Genomic DNA, 18724 nt, shown 5'->3' with positions numbered 1-18724 from the left:
TACTGCTGATAAAGACATACCCGAGACTGGGTAATTTACAGAGAAAAAGAGGTTTAGTGGACTCATAGTTCCACGTGGCTGGGGAGGTCTCCCAATCATGATGGAAGGCGAAAGACACATCTTACATGGTAGCAAACAAAATAGAATTGAGAACCAAGTGAAAGGGTTCCACATTATAAAACCATCAGATCTTGTTAGACGTATTCACTACCACAAGAACAGTATGGGGGAAACCACCCCCATGATTCAATTATCTCCCACTGGTTCCCTCCCACAACATGTATGAATTATGGGAGCTATAATCAAGATGAGATTTGGGTGGGGATATACAGCCAAACCATATCAGGTGAGATCTTCTTTACCTGCTATGTCCATTTGGTCTATGGTATTGTTTGAGTCTGTCATTTTTTGGTTGATTTTCTCTTCATATAATCTGTCCATTTTTAAAGTGGAGTGTTGAAATTTCCTACTAATATTGTATTGCAGTCTATCTCTACCTTTAAATCTAATATTTGCTTTATATATCTGGTTGTTCTGGTGTTGGGTACATATATAGTTACACCTAAGTAATATATATGTTATGTCCTCTTATTGAATTGGGCCTTTTATCATTTCATTATACAGCGACATTCTTTTTTTATATAGTTTTTTTATTTAAAGCCTTTTAAAATATGACATGACTGTGGCTACTCCTGCTTGCTTTTCATTTGTTTGCATAAAATATATTTTTCCATCTCTTCACTTTCAGTCTATTTGTCTTTAATAGTGAGGTAAGTATCATGTAGGCAGCACATAGGTGGGTTTTGCTATCTGAATCCATTCATCCACTTTATATCTTTTAACTAGAGTTTAATCCACTTCTATTCAAGTTTATTATTGATAAATTAGGACTTCCTTCTACCATTTCATTAGTTGTTTTTTAGATTACTTGTTCACTTCTTCCTTTCTTATTGTTCATCTCTCTAGTTTGGTGGTTTTCTGTGGTGCTAAGCTTTGTTTCTTTTCCCTTTTTTGGTGTGTGTGTGTGTATCTGCTGTAATTTAATTCTTTCGGGTAGGTGAAACTAACACACAGAGTCCTGTATTTGTAACAGACTATTTTACACTGATAACAACTTAACTTCTGTCACATAAAAATACTCTTGACTTCTCCCCCTCACACACAATTTATATTTTTGTTACCTTACATTGCATCTTTATGAATGGTAGACTCAATGGAACATAGGATCTATGTCACAACTAAATCAATTATTTAATGGCAGCATTAAAGCAGCCCAAAGAATGTGAAAAACTGGTGTGGGTGTATTTAACTTTTTAAAACTATGTTTCATAATGTTTTCATTAAAAAGTCTTTATCAGTTTGCTAATGCCTAATTTTTACAACCAGCCACCATAGATTTTACAGGATAAATATATTATTTCAGTGGTAATTGAAGCAGAATTTTTGTTGCTCTTCTTACCCTTAGAGATTGTGTATTATCCTCAGACGAAATTCTTTGATTTTTTTTCTTTTCATGTTGTTACACATAGTTACCAACAATCAACGTGAGAATAACCTTTGAATATTTTCAAGCATTAAGATTTGTTTATACAGCTGCACAATTAGACAACCAACACTGTTGGGTCTTTACCTCTCAGCATACACCTGATTATTAACTTAAAGGTATGACGGGAAAAGTATCAATTTTTCTTGGTCACCTAGATTTAGAAATATGTAATAACTATAAGCTTGGGTCTGCTTCTTCAGAAGCCTAGGAAGTGGAGTGATGGTTCTCTGAAGAGGCTGGAAACAAAGTATGTGTTTCCAGAAGGCTTAATAGAATATGTTGAGACATAGGCCATTAACACAAAAGTGAAAGAAATGCAAAAAATGTATGAAAGTAAGGATTTGAGAAGGGAAGTTTTGTTTTTAAGTCTAAGATTCCTATGAATTATATGAAAGTAAATGTCCTATCCCTAAAATTAGCCAAAGGAAGCACTTTACTTATCAATATGATATGACTTTTCATACTCTTATCTAAAGATATCCTAAACTAAGATCCAGTTTTCTAAGAAAAGACCTTTTACTCATGCTTTAAAGCATGTTAGATGATTCCTACCACATCACATCATGTTGTTTACATGTATGATATAAACTGCATTTATTCTTCAACTCACTGGTTCCTTAGGCTTCTTATCTTTCCTTGCACGCTTAGATAATTTTATGTAAAATTGATTTTTAGAAGTTTAGTTGCTGGGCTTAATGGCTGTCACCTGTAAACCCAGTACTTTGGGAATTCAAGGCAGGTGGATTGCTTGAGTCTTGGTGTTTGAGGCCTGCCTGGGAAAGATGACAAACCCCATTTGTACAAAAATAAAAATGTTAGCTGGATATGGTGGCACATGCCTGTGGTCCCAGCTACCCCAAGGCTGAGGTGGGTGGATGACTTGAGTCCGAGAGGCAGAGGTGTGAGCCAAGATCATGCCCTGTTCTTCACCCTGGGCAATGAAGCCAGACCCTGTTTCAAAAAAAAAATCTAGTGAGATTAGATTTCTATTTCTAAGTGATTCAAAATTAGGAGAACTTCAAGGCTAATGACTATTAAAAAAAGGCCATTGCTACTTGCATATTCTATGAAGCCAGCATACACAGCAACGTGCTACCTAAAAACCAAGCTATTTAATATGTAGCTTAGATTTCAGATTTGATTGTCTTTGAGGTTGGATTATTGCAGAGATCAATTGCCAGACCAAATATAGACTAATTCTGTATTTGGTCTTTTTAACATATGAAACATCCCAGCCTTGGGTATAAATTAAGAGCAAACACGGATGTTTATACCGATAGCAGTGTAGATATTTCCATGTTTATACAGTTAGCGGTGTAGATATTTCCATGTCTATACAGATAGCGGTGTGGACATTTCCATGTTTATACAGATAGTGGTGTAGATATTTCCATGTTTATAGAGATAGCGGTATAGATATTTCCATGTTTATAGAGATGGCGGTGAAGATATTTCCATGTTCATACAGATGGCGGTGTAGGTATTTCCATGTTCATACAGATGGCGGTGAAGATATTTGCATGTTCATACAGATGTATGTGTACATATTTCCATGATCATACAGATGGCGTTGTAGATATTTCCAAGTTCATACAGATTTCAGGGTAGATATTTCCAAGTTCATACAGATGGCGGTGCAGATATTTCCATGTTTATAGAGATTGCGGTGAAGATATTTTCATGTTTATAGAGACGGCGGTGTAGGTATTCCCATTTTTATTCAGATAGCGGTGGAAATATTTCCATTTTATAGGGATAGCGGTGTAGATATTTCCATGTTCATACAGATGGCGGTGAAGATATTTACATCTTTATAGAGATGGCGGTGTAGATATTTCCATGTTCATTCAGATGGCGGAGTAGATATTTCCATGTTTATAGAGATAACGGTGTAGATATTTCCATGCTTATATACATAGCGTTGTAGATATTTCCATGTTTATAGAGACAGCGGTGTAGACATTTCCATGTTAATAGAGATAGCATTGTAGATATTTCCATGTATCTACAGATAGCGGTGTAGATATTTCAATGTTTATACAGATAGTAGTGTAGATATCTCCATGTTTATAGAGATAGCGGTGTAGACACTTCCCTGTTTTACAGATAGCAGTGAAGATATTTCCATGTTTATACAGATAGCGGTGTAGATATCTCCATGTTTATACAGATAGCGGTGTAGATATTTCCATGTTTATACAGATAGCGGTGTACGTATTGCCATGTTCATACAGATAGCGGTGTAGATATTTCCATGTTTATACAGATAGCGTTGTAGATATTTCCATGCTTATACACTTAGTGGTGTAGATATTTCCATGTTAATACAGATAGCGGTGTAGGTATTTCCATCTTTATAGTGATGGCGCTGTGGATATTTCCATGTTCAAACCGATGGTGTAGAAATTTCCATGTTTACATAGATAGCGGTGTAGACATTTCCATGTTTACACAGATACCGTTGTAGATATTTCCATGTTTATAGAGATAGCGGTGTAGATATTTCCATGTTTATACAGATAGCTGTGAAGATATTTCCATGTTTAAAAGATAGCGGTGTAGATATTTCCATGTTTTTACAGATAGTCTTGTAGATATTTCCATGTTTATACAGATGGCGGTGTGGATATTTCCATGTTTATACAGATGGCGTTGTAGGTATTTCCATGTTTATGGAGATGGCAGTCTAGATATTTTCATGTTTATGGAGATAGCGGTGTAGTTATTTCCATGTTTAGAGAGATAGCGGAGTTGATATTTCCATGTTCATTCAGATAGCGGTGTAGATATTTCCATGTTCATACAGATAGCGGTGTAGATAATTCCACCTTCATGGAGATGGCGGTGTAGATATTTCTATGTTCATACAGAGGGCTGTGTAGTTATTACCATGTTTATAGAGATGGCGGTGTAGATATTTCCATGTTTATACAAATGGCGGTGTAGATATTTCCATGTTTATAGAGATGGTGGTGTAGATGTTTCCATGTTTATAGAGATGGCGGTGTGGATATTTCCATGTTTATAGAGATGGCGGTGTAGATATTTCCACATTTATACAGAAAGCGGTGTAGATACTTCCATGTTTACACAGATAGTGGTGTAGACCTTTCCATGTTTACACAGATAGCGTTGTAGATATTTACATGTCTATAGAGATAACGGTGTAGTTATTTCCTTCTTTATATAGATAGCGGTGAAGATATTTCCATGTTTACACACATAGCGGTGTGGATATTTCCATGATTATACAGATAGCGGTGCAGATATTTCCATGTTTATACAGATAGCGGTGCAGATATTTCCATGTTTATACAGATAGCGATATAGAAATTTCCATGTTTATACAGATAGCGGTGAAGATATTTCCATGTTTATAGAGATGGCGGTCTAGATATTTCCATGTTTATAGAGATAGCGGTGTAGTTATTTCCTTGTTTATAGAGAAAGCTGTGTAGATATTTCCATGTATATGCAGTTAGCTGTGTAGATATTTCCATGTTCATACAGATAGCGGTGTAGATATTTCCATGTTCATACAGGTAGCGGTGTAGCTATTTCCATGTTCATACAGGTAGCGCTGTAGATATTTCCATGTTCATACAGATGGTGGTGCAGATAATTCCATGCTCATCCAGATGGCGGTGTAGGTATTTCCAAGTTCATGCAGATGGCGGTGAAGATATTTCCATGTTCATACAGATGGCGGTGTAGATGTTTCCATGTTCATAGTGATGGTGGTGTAGTTATTTCTATGTTTATAGAGATAGCGGTGTAGTTATTTCCATGTTTATAAAGACAGCAGTGTACATATCTCCATTTATATACAGATAGCAGTGTAGATATTTCCAAGTTCATACAGATAGCAGTGTAGATATTTCCATTTATATACAGATAGCTGTGTAGATATTTCCATGTTCGTACAGATAGCGGTGTAGATATTTCCATGTTCATACAGATAGCGGTGTAGAAATTTCCATGTTCCTAAAGATAGTGGTGTAGATATTTCCATGTTCATCCAGATGGCGGTGAAGATATTTCTATGTTCATACAGATGGCGGTGAAGATATTTCCATGTTCATACAGATGGCGGTGTAGATATTTCCATGTTTATAGAGGTGGTCATGTAGATATTTTCATTTTTATACAGAGGGCAGTTTAAATATTTCCATGTTTACAGAGATAGCGGTGTAGATATTTCTATGCTGAAACACATAGCGGTGTAGACATTTCTAAGTTTATAGAGATAGCAGTGTAGATATTTCCAAATTTATAGAGATAGCGGTGTAGGTATTTCCATGTTTATGGAGATAGCGATGTAGATATTTCCATGTTTATACAGATGGCGGTGTAGATATTTCTGTTTATAGAGATGGCGGTGTAGATATTTCTACGTTTACAGATATAGTGTTGTAGATATTTCCAAGTTTATAGAGATAGCGGTGTAGATATTTCCATGTTTATACAGATAGCGGTGTAGATATTTCCATGTTCATACAGATAGCGGTATAGATATTTCCATGTTCATACAGATAGCGGTGTAGACATTTCCATGTTTACACAGATAGTGCTGTAGATATTTACATGTTTATAGAGATAGCGGTGTAGTTATTTCCAGGTTTATACAGATCGTGGTGAAGATATTTCCATGTTTACACAGATAAAGGTGTGGATATTTCCAAGTTTATACAGATAGCGGTGTAGATATTTCCATGTTCATACAGATAGCGGTGCAGATATTTCCATGTTTATACAGATAGCGGGGTAGATATTTCCATGTTCATACTGATGGCGGTGTAGATATTTCCATGTTTATAGAGATGGTGATGTAGATATTTCCATGTTTCTACAGATAGCGGTGTAGATAGTTCCATGTTCATACAGATAGCGGTGTAGATATTTCCATATTTACGGAGATAGCGGTGTAGATATTTCCATGTTTATACAGATTGCGGTATAGTTATTTCCATGTTTATACAGATGGCGGTGTAGATAATTCTATGTTTATAAAGATAACGGTCTAGATATTTCCATGTTTACAGAGATAGTGTTGTAGTTATTTCCAATTTTATAGAGATAGCGGTGTAGATATTTCCATGTTTATACAGATAGCGGTGTAGATATTTCCATGTTTATAGAGATAGCGTAGATATTTCAAATTTTATACAGATAGCAGTGTAGATATTTCCATGTTTATAGAGATGGCGGTGTAGATATTTTCATGTTTACACAGATGGCGGTGTAGATATTTCCATGTATACACAGATAGCGGTGTGGATATTTCCATGTTTATGCGGATAGCGGTGTAGATATTTCCATGTTTATACAGATAGCGGTGCGGATATTTCCATGTTTATACAGATTGCGGTGTAGATATTTCCATGTTTATACTGATAGCGGTGTAGATATTTCTATCTTAATACATATGGCGGTGTAGTTATTTCCATGTTCATACAGATGGCGGTGCAGATATTTCCATGTTCATCCAGATGGTGATGTAGATATTTCCATGTTTTTAGAGATAGCGTTGTAGTTATTTCCATGTTTATAGAGATAGCGGTGTAGATATTTCCACGTATATGCAGATAGCTGTGTAGATATTTCCATGTTCCTACAGATAGCGGTGTAGATATTTGCATGTTCATACAGATAGCGGTGTAGGTATTTCCATGTTCATACAGATAGCGGTGTGGATATTTCCATGTTCTTACAGATAGCGGGGTAGATAATTCCACCTTCATAGAGATGGCGGTGTAGATATTTCTATGTTCATACAGAGGGCGGTGAAGATATTTCCATGTTTATAGAAATGACGGTGTAGATATTTCCATGTTTATACGAAAGGCGGTGTAGACATTTCCATGTTTATAGAGATGGCGGTGTAGATATTTCCATCTTTGTAACGAAAGCGGTGTAGATATTTCCATGTTTACACAGATAGCGGTGAAGACCATTCCATGTTTACACAGATTGCTTTGTAGATATTTACAGGTTTATAGAGATAGCGGTGTAGTTATTTCCTTGTTTATACAGATAGCGCTGAAGATATTTGCATGTTTACACAGATAGCGGTGTGGATATTTCCATTTTTATGCTGATAGTGGTGTAGATATTTCCATCTTAATACAGATGGCGGTGTAGATATATCTATGTTCCTACATATGGCGCTGTAGATATTTCCATGTTCATACAGATGGCGGTGTAGATATTTCCATGTTCCTACAGATGGCGGAATAGATATTTCCATGTTCATACAGATGGCGGTGTAGATATTTCCACGTTTATAGAGATAGCGGTGTAGTTATTTCCATGTTTACACAGATAGCGGTGTAGATATTTCCATGTTGACACAGATAGCGGTGTGGATATTGCCATGTTTATGTGGATAGCGGTGTAGATATTTCCATGTTTATACAGATTTCGGTGCGGGTATTTCTATGTTTATACAGATATCGGTGCAGATATTTGCGTGTTTATACAGACAGTGGTGTAGATATTTCCATCTTAATACAGATGGCGGTGTGGATATTTCCATGTTCATACAGATGGCGGTGTAGATATTTCCATGTTCACACAGATGGCGGTGTAGATATTTCGAAGATTATAGAGATAGTGGTGTAGTTATTTCCACGTTTATAGAGAAATCTGTGTAGATATTTCCATGTATATGCAGATAGCTGTGTAGATATTTCCATGTTCATGCAGATCGCGGTGTAGATATTTCCATATTCATGAAGATGCCGGTGTAGATATGTCCATGTTCATACAGATGGCGGTGAAGATATTTCCACGTTTATACACATGGGGGTGAAGATATTTCCATGTTCATACAGATGGCGGTGAAGATATTTCAATGTTCATACAAATGGCTGTGTAGATATTTCCATGTTCATAGAGATGGCGGTGTAGATATTTCCATTTCATACAAATGGCGGTGTAGATATTACCATGTTAATAGAGATGGCGGTGTAGATATTTCCATGTTTGTAGAGATAGCAGTGCAGATATTTCCATTGATATATAGATAGCTGTGTAGATATTTGCATGTTCATACAGATAGCGGTGTAGATATTTCCATGTTCATAGAGATAGCGGTGTAGATATTTCCAAGTTCATACAGATAGCGGTGTAGATATTTCCATGTTCATACAGATAGCGGTGTAGATAATTCCATGTTCAAACAGATAGCGGTGTTGATATTTCCATGTCCATATAGATGGCGTTGTAGTTATTTCCACGTTTGTAGAGATGGCGTTGTAGATATTTCTATGTTTATACAGAGGGCGGTTTAGATATTTCCATGTTTACACAGATAGCGGTGTAGATATTTCCATGTTGATACACATAGCGGTGTAGGTATTTCCAAGTTTATAGAGAAAGCGGTGTAGATATTTCTACGTTTATAGAGACAGCATTGTAGATATTTCCATGTTTATACAGATAGAGGTATAGACATTTCCATGTGTATACACTTGGCGGTGTAGTTATTTCCATCTTTATAGAGATGGCAGTGTCGATGTAACCATGTTCATACAAATGACGGTGTAGATATTTCCATGTTTATAGAGATAGCAGTGTAGTTATTTCCTTGTTTATAGAGAAAGCTGTGTAGATATTTCCATGTATATGCAGATAGCTGTGTAGATATTTCCAAGTTCATACAGATAGCGGTGTAGATAATTCCACCTTTACAGAGATGGCGGTGTAGATATTTCTATGTTCATACAGATTGCGGTGTAGATATTTCCATGTTTATACAGATGGCGGTGTAGATATTTCTATGTTTATAGAGATGGCGGTGTACATATTTCCATGTTAATACAGAAAGCGGTGTAGATATTTCCATGTTTACACAGACAGCGGTGTAGACCTTTCCATGTTTACACAGATAGCGTTGTAGATATTTACGTGTTTATAGAGATAGTTGTGTAGTTATTTCCATGTATATACAGATAGCGCATAAGATATTTCCTTGTTTACACAGATAGCGGTGTGGATATTTCCATGTTTATACAGATAGCGGTGTAGACATTTCCATCTTAATACAGATGGCGGTGTAGATATTTCCATGTTCCTACAGATGGCGGTGTAGGTATTTCCGTGTTCATACAGACGGCGGTGTAGATATTTTGAAGTTTATAGAGATAGCGGTGTATTTATTTCCTTCTTTATAGAGAAAGCTGTGTAGATATTTCCATGTATATGCAGATAGCTGTGTAGATATTTCCATGTTCATGCAGATAGCGGTGTAGATATTTCCATGTTCATCCAGATGCCGGTGTAGATATATCCATGTTCATACAGATGGCGGTGAAGATATTTCCATGTTCATACAGATGGTGCTGTAGATATTTCCATGTTCATACAAATGGCGGTGTAGGTACTTCCATGTTCATAGAGGTGGCAGTGTAGATATTTCCATGTTCATACAAATGGCGGTGTAGGTATTTCCATGTTCATAGAGATGGCAGTGTAGATATTTCCATGTTTATACAGATATCAGTGTAGTTATTTCCATGTTTATAGAGATAGGAATGTAGATATTTCCACTGATATACAGATAGCTGTGTAGATATTTGCATGTTCATACAGATAGCGGTGTAGATATTTCCATGTTCTTACAGTTAGCGGTGTAGATATTTCCATTTTCATACAGATGGCGGTGTAGGTATTTCCATGTTCATACAGATGGTGGTGAATATATTTCCATGTTCATACAGATGGCGCAGTAGATATTTCCATGTTTATAGAGATAGCGGTGTAGTTATTTCCATGGTTATAGAGATAGCGGTGTAGGTACTTCCATGCATATAGAGATAGCTGTGTAGATATTTCCATGTTGATACAGATAGCGTTGTAGATATTTCCGTATTCATACAGATAGCTGTGTAGATATTTCCATGATCATGCAGATAGCGGAGTAGGTTTTTCCATGGTCATACAGATTGCGGTGTAGATAATTCCACATTTATAGAGATGGCGGTGTAGATATTTCCATGTTCATACAGATAACGGTGTAGATAATTCCATGTTCATACAGATAGCGGTGTAGATATTTCCATGTTCATACAGTTAGCGGTGTAGATATTTCCATGTTCATACAGATGGAGGTGTAGATATTTCCATGTTCATACAGATGGCGGTGTAGATACTTCCATGTTCATACAGATGGCGGTGTAGATATTTCCATGTTCATAGAGATGGCCGTGTAGATATTTCCAATTTTATGCAGATAGCGGTATAGCTATTTCCATGTTTATACAGATGGTGGTGTACATATTTCCATGTTTATATACGTGGCGGTCTAGATATTTCCATGTTTATAGAGATAGTGGTGTAGTTCTTTCCAAGTTTATAGAGACAGCGTTGTAGATATTTCCATGTTTATACAGATAGCGGTGAAGATATTTCCATGTTTATACAGATATTGGTGTAGATATTTCCATGTTTATACAGATAGCGGTGTAGGTATTTCCATGTTTATGGAGATAGTGGTGTAGATAATTCCAATTATTTACAGATAGCAGTGTAGATATTTCGAAGTTCATACAGATAGCGGGGTAGATATTTCCACGTATATAGGGATGGCGGTGTAGATATTTCCATGTTCATACAGATGGCAGTGTAGATATTTGCATGTTCATACAGATGGCGGAGTAGATATTTTCATGTTTACACAGATGGTGGTGTAGGTATTTCCATGTTTACACAGATAGCGGTGTAGACATTTCCATGTTTACACAGATAGCGGTGTGGATATTTCCATGTTTATGCAGATAGCGGTATAGATATTTCCATGTTTTTACAGATAGCGGTGCGGATATTTCCATGTTTATACAGATAGTTGGGCAGATATTTCCATGTTTATACAGATAGCGGTGTAGATATTTCCATCTTAATACAGATGGCGGTGTAGATATGTCCATGTTCGTATAGATTGCGGTGTAGGTATTTCCATGTTCATATAGATGGCGGTGTAGATATTTCGAAGTTTATAGAGATAGCGCTGTAGTTATTTCCATATTTATAGAGAAATCTGTGTAGATATTTCCATGTATATGCATATAGCTGTGTAGATATTTCCATGTTCATGCAGATAGCAGTGTAGATATTTCCATGTTCATCCGGATGCTGGTGTAGATTTATCCATGTTCATACAGATGGCGGTGAAGATATTTCCATTTTCATACAGATGGAGGTGTAGATATTTCCATGTTCATACAAATGGCGGTGTAGGTATTTCCATGTTCATAGAGATGGCGGTGTAGATATTTCCATGTTTATACAGATAGCAGTGTAGTTATTTCCATGGTTATAGAGATAGCAGTGTAGATATTTCCATTGATATACGGATAGCTGTGTAGATATTTCCGTGTTCATACAGATAGCGGTGTAGATATTTGCATGTTCATACAGATAGCGGTGTAGATATTTCCATGTTCATACAGATAGCGGTGTAGATATTTCCATGTTCATACAGATAGCGGTGTAGATATTTCCATGTTCATAGAGATAGCGGTGTAGATATTTCCATGTTCATACAGATGGCGGTGTAGATATTTCCATGTTCATACAGATGGCGGTGTAGATATTTCCATGTTCGTATGGATGGCAGTGTAGATATTTGCATGTTCATACAGGTGGCGGTGTAGATATTTCCATGTTTTTACAGATAGCAGTGTAGTTATTTCCATGTTTATAGAGATAGCTGTGTAGATATTTCCGTTGATATACAGATAGCTTTGTAGATACTTGCATGTTCATACAGATAGCGGTGTAGATATTTCCATGTTCATACAGATAGCAATGTAAATATTTCCATGTTCATGCAGATAGCGGTGTAGATATTTCCATGTTCATACAGATAACGGTGTAGATATTTCCATGTTTATACAGGTAGCGGTGTAGATATTTCCATGTTCATACAGTTAGCGGTGTAGATATTTCCATGTTCATACAGATGGCGGTGCAGATATTTACATGTTCATACAGATGGCGGTGTAGATATTTCCATGTTCGTACAGATGGCGGTGTAGATATTTCCATGTTCATAGAGATGGTGGCGTAGATATTTCTATGTTTATGCAGATAGCGGTATAGATATTTCCATATTTATACAGATGGTGGTGTAGATATTTCCATGTTTATAGAGATAGTGGTGTAGTTATTTCCAAGTTTATATAGATGGCATTGTAGATATTTCCATGTTTATACAGATAGCGGGGAAGATATTTCCATGTTTATACAGATAGCGGTGTAGACATTTAAATGTTTATACAGATATCAGTGTAGATATTTCCATGTTTATAGAGATAGTGGTGTAGATAATTCCAATTTTATACAGATAGCAGTGTAGATATTTCCAAGTTAATACAGATAGCGTTGTAGATATTTCCACGTTTATACAGATGGCGGTGTAGATATTTCCATGTCCATGCAGATGGCGCAGTAGATATTTCCATGTTTATATCGATGGCGGTGTAGATATTTTCATGTTTACACAGAAGCGGTGTAGATATTTCCATGTTTACACAGAAAGCGGTGTAGACATTTCCGTGTTTACACAGATAGCGGTGTGGATATTTCCATGTTAATGCAGATAGCGGTGTAGATATTTTCATGTTCATACAGATAGCGGTGCGGATATTTCCATGTTTATACAGATAGTTGGGCAGATATTTCCATGTTTATACAGATAGCAGTGTAGATATTTCCATCTTAATACAGATGTCGGTGTAGATATCTCCATGTTTGTACAGATGGCGGTGTAGATATTTCCATGTTCGTACAGATGGCAGTGTAGCTATTTCTTAGTTTATAGAGATAGCGCTGTAGTTATTTCCATATTTATAGAGAAATCTGTGTAGATATTTCCATGTATATGCAGATAGCTGTGTAGATATTTCCATGTTCATGCAGATAGCGGTGTAGATATTTCCATGTTCATCCAGATGCCGCTGTAGATATATTCATGTTCATACAGATGGCGGTGAAGATATTTCCATGTTCATACAGATGGCGGTGTAGATATTTCCAAGTTCATACAGATAACTGTGTAGATATTTCCATGTTCATACAGTTAGCGGTGTAGATATTTCCATGTTTATACAGTTAGCATTGTAGATATTTCCATGTTCATACAGATGGCGGTGTAAATATTTCCATATTCGTACAGATGGCGGTGTAGATATTTCCATGTTCATAGAGATGGCGGTGTAGATATTTCCATGTTTATGTAGATAGCGGTATAGATATTTCCATGTTTATACAGATGGTGGTGTAGATATTTCCATGTTTATAGAGATAATCGTGTAGTTATTTCCAAGTTTATAGAGACAGCGTTGTAGATATTTCCATGTTTATACAGATAGCGGTGAAGATATTTCCATGTTTATACAGATAGCGGTGTAGATATTTCCATGTTCATACAGATAGCCGTGTAGATATTTCCAAGTTTATAGAGATAGTGGTGTAGATAATTCCAATTTTATACAGATAGCGGTGTAGATATTTCCAAGTTCATACAGATAGCGGTGTAGATATTTCCACGTTTATAGAGATGGCGGTGTAGATATTTCCATGTTCATACAGATGGCGGTGTAGATATTTCCATGTTTATAGAGATGGCGGTGTAGATATTTCCATGTTTACACTGATAGCGGTGTAGACATTTCCATGTTTACACAGATAGCGGTGTGGATATTTCCATGTTTATGCAGATAGCGGAGTAGATATTTCCATGTTTATACAGATAGCGGTGCGGTTTTTTCCATGTTTATACAGATAGCGGTGCAGATATTTCTATGTTTATACAGATAGCGGTGTAGATATTTCCATCTTAATACAGATGGCGGTGTAGATATGTAAATGTTCGTACAGATGGCAGTGTAGATATTTTGATGTTCATACAGATGGCGGTGTAGATATTTCGAAGTTTATAGATATAGCGCTGTAGTTATTTCCATATTTGTAGAGAAATCTGTGTAGATATTTCCATGTATATGCCGATACCTGTGAAGGTATTTCCATGTTCATGCAGATAGCGGTGTAGATATTTGCATGTTCATCCAGATGCCGGTGTAGATATATCCATGTTCATACAGATAGCGGTGAAGATATTTCCATGTTCATACAGATGGCGGTGTAGATATTTCCATGTTCATACAAATGGCGGTGTAGATATTTACATGTTCATAGAGATGGCGGTGTAGATATTTCCATGTTCATACAAATGGCGGTGTAGATATTTCCATGTTCATAGAGATGGCGGTGTAGATATTTCCATGTTTATACAGTTAGCTGTGTAGTTATTTCCATGTTTATAGAGATAGCAGTGTAGATATTTCCATTGATATACAGATAGGTGTGTAGATATTTGCATGTTCATAGAGATAGCGGTGTAGATATTTCCATGTTCATACAGATAGCGGTGTAGATATTTCCATGTTCATACAGATAGCAGTGTAGATATTTCCATCTTCATACAGATAGCGGTGTAGATATTTCCATGTTCATACAGATAGCGGTGTAGATATTTCCATGTTCATACACTTAGCGGTGTAGATATTTCCATGTTCATACAGATAGCGGTGTAGATATTTACAAGTTCATACAGATGGCGTTGTAGATATATCCATCTTCGTACGGATGGCAGTGTAGATATTTCCATGTTCGTACAGGTGTCAGTGTAGATATTTCCATGTTTATACAGACAGCAGTGTAGTTATTTCCATGTTTATAGAGATAGCAGTGTAGATATTTTCATTGATATACAGATAGCTGTGTAGATATTTGCATGTTCATACAGATAGCGGGGTAGATATTTCCATGTTCATACAGATAACGGTGTAGATATTTCCATGTTCATGCAGATAGCGGTGAAGATATTTCCATGTTTATACAGTTTGTGGTGTAGATATTTCCATGTTCATACAGATGGCGGTGTAGATATTTACATGTTCATACAGATGGTGGTGTAGATATTTCCATGTTCGTACAGATGGTGGTGTTGATATTTCCATGTTCATAGAGATGGCGGTGTAGGTATTTCTATGTTTATGCAGATAGCGGTATAGGTATTTCCATGTTTATACAGATGGTGGTGTAGATATTTCCATGTTTATAGAGATTGCGGTCTAGATATTTCCATGTTTATAGAGATAGTGGTGTAGTTATTTCCAAGTTTATAGAGACAGCATTGTAGATATTTCCATGTTTATACAGATAGCGGTGAAGATATTTCCATGTTTATACAGATGGCGGTGTAGATATTTCCATGTTCATACAGATGGCGGTGAAGGTATTTACATGTTCAAACAGATGGCGGTGTAGATATTTCCATGTTCATGGAGATCGCGGTGTAGATATTACCATGCTCATAGACATAGCAGTGTCGATGTTTCCATGTTCATACGGATGGCGGTGTAGATATTTCCACTTTATATATATAGCAGTGAAGTTGTTTCCATGTTTATAGAGATAGCAGTGTAGATATTTCCATTGATATACAGATAGCGGTGTAGATATTTGCATGTTCATACAGATAGTGGTGTAGATATCTCCATGTTCATACATATAGCGGTGTAGATATCTCCATGTTCATACAGATAACGGTGTAGATATTTCTATGTTCATACAGATGGCGGTGTAGATATTTCCATGTTCATGTAGATGGCGGTGAAGATATTTACATGTTCATACAGATGGCGGTGTAGATATTTCTATGTTTATAGTGATGGCGGAGTAGATATTTCCATGTTCATAGAGATGGTGGTGTAAATATTTCCATGTTCATACAGATGGCAGTGTAGATATTTCCATGTTCATACAGATTGCGGTGTAGATATTTCCATGTTTATAATGATGGCGGTGTAGATGTTTCCTTGTTTATACAGAGGGCGGTTGAGATATTTCCATGTTTACACAGATAGCGGTGTAGATATTTAAATGTTGATACACACAGCGGTGTAGATATTTCCAAATTTATAGAGATAGCGGTGTAGATATTTCCATGTTTATAGAGACAGTGTTGTAGATATTTCCATGTTTACACACATATCGGTGTGGATAATTGCATGATTATGCTGAGAGTGCTGCAGATATTTCCATGTTTATACAGATAGCGGTGTAAATATTTGCATGTTAATACAGATGGCCGTGTAGATATTTCCATCTTAATACAGATCGCATTGTAGATATTTCCATGTTGCTACAGATGGCAGTGTAGATGTTTCCATGTTCATACAAATGGCGGTGTAGATATTTCCATGTTTATAGAGAAAGCAGTGTAGTTATTTCCTTGTTTGCAGAGAAAGCTGTGTAGATATTTCCATGTATATGCAGTTAGCTGTGTAGATATTTTCATGTTCATACAGATAGCAGTGGAGATATTTCCATGTTCATTCAGATAGCGGTGTAGATATTTCCATGTTCATACAGATAGCATTGTATATATTTCCATCTTCATACTGGAAGGTGTGTACATATTTCCATGTTCATGCAGATGGCGGTATAGATGCTTCCATGTTCATCCAGATGGCGGTGTAGATATTTCCATGTTCATAGAGATGGCAGTGTAGATATTTTCATGTTTATAGAGATAGTGGTGTAGTTATTTCCATGTTTATAGAGATAGAATTGTAGATATTTCCATTTATGTACAGATAGCTTTGTAGAAATTTCCATGTTCTTACAGATACCGGTGTACATATTTCCATGTTCATACAGATAGCGGTGTAGAAATTTCCATGTTCATACAGATAGCGGTGTAGATATTTCCATGTTCATCCAGATGGCGGTGAAGATATTTCCATGTTCATACAGATGGCGGTGAAGATATTTCCTTGTTCATACAGATGGCGGTGTATATATTTCCAGTTTTATAGAGATAGCGGTGTAGTTATTTCCATGTTTATAGAGATATCTGTGTAGAATTTTCCATGTATATACAGATAGCTATGTAGATATTTCCATGTTGATACAGATAGCGATGTAGATATTTCCATGTTCATACAGATAGCAGTGTAGATATTTCCATGTTCATACAGGTAGCGGTGTAGATATTTCCATGTTCATTCAGATAGCGGTGTAGATATTTCCATGTTCATACAGATAGCGGTGTAGATATTTCCATGTTCATACAGATGGTGGTGTAGATATTTCCATGTTTATACAGACAGCGGTGTAGATATTTGCATGTTAATACAGATAGCCGTGTAGATATTTCCATCTTAATACAGATGGCGTTGTAGATATTTCCATGTTCCTACAGATGGCAGTGTAGATGTTTCCATGTTCATACAAATGCCGGTGTAGATATTTCCATGTTTATAGAGATAGTGATTTAGTTATTTCCTTGTTTATAGAGAAAGCTGTGTAGATATTTCCATTTATATGCAGTTAGCTGTGTAGATATTTTCATGTTCATACAGATAGCAGTGTAGATATTTCCATGTTCACTCAGATAGCGGTGTAGACATTTCCATGTTCGTACAGATAGCGGTGTATATATTTCCATCTTCATTCTGGTAGGGGTGTACATATTTCCATGTTCATCCAGATGGCGGTGTAGATATTTCCATGTTCATGCAGATGGCGGTGAAGATATTTCCATGTTCATACAGATGGCGGTGTAGATATTTCCATGTTCATACAAATGGCGGTGCAGATAATGCCATGTTCATAGAGATGGCGGTGTAGTTATTTTCATGTTTACAGAGATAGTGGTGTAGTTATTTCCATGTTCATAGAGATAGCAGTGTAGATATTTCCATATATGTACAGATAGCTTTGTAGATATTTCCATGTTCTTACAGATAGCGGTGTAGATATTTCCATCTTCATACAGATAGCGGTGTAGAAATTTCCATGTTCTTACAGATAGCGGTGTACATATTTCCATGTTCATACAGATAGCGGTGTTGACATTTCCATGTACATACAGATAGCGGTGTAGATATTTCCATGTTCATCCAGATGGCGGTGAAGATATTTCCATGTTCATACAGATGGCGGTGAAGACATTTCCATGTTCATACAGATGGCGGTGTAGATATTTCCATGTTCTTACACATGGCGGTGTAGATATTTCGATGTTCATACGGATGGCAATGTAGATATTTCCATTTCATACTGATGGCGGTGTAGATGTTTCCATGTTTATAGAGATGGCGGTGTAGA

This window comes from Gorilla gorilla, chromosome 21 (genome assembly GCF_029281585.2).
Source record: "Gorilla gorilla gorilla isolate KB3781 chromosome 21, NHGRI_mGorGor1-v2.1_pri, whole genome shotgun sequence".
Taxonomy (NCBI): domain Eukaryota; kingdom Metazoa; phylum Chordata; class Mammalia; order Primates; family Hominidae; genus Gorilla; species Gorilla gorilla.
The sequence above is the reverse complement of the archived record's forward strand: the minus strand, read 5'-3'. Positions refer to the sequence as shown.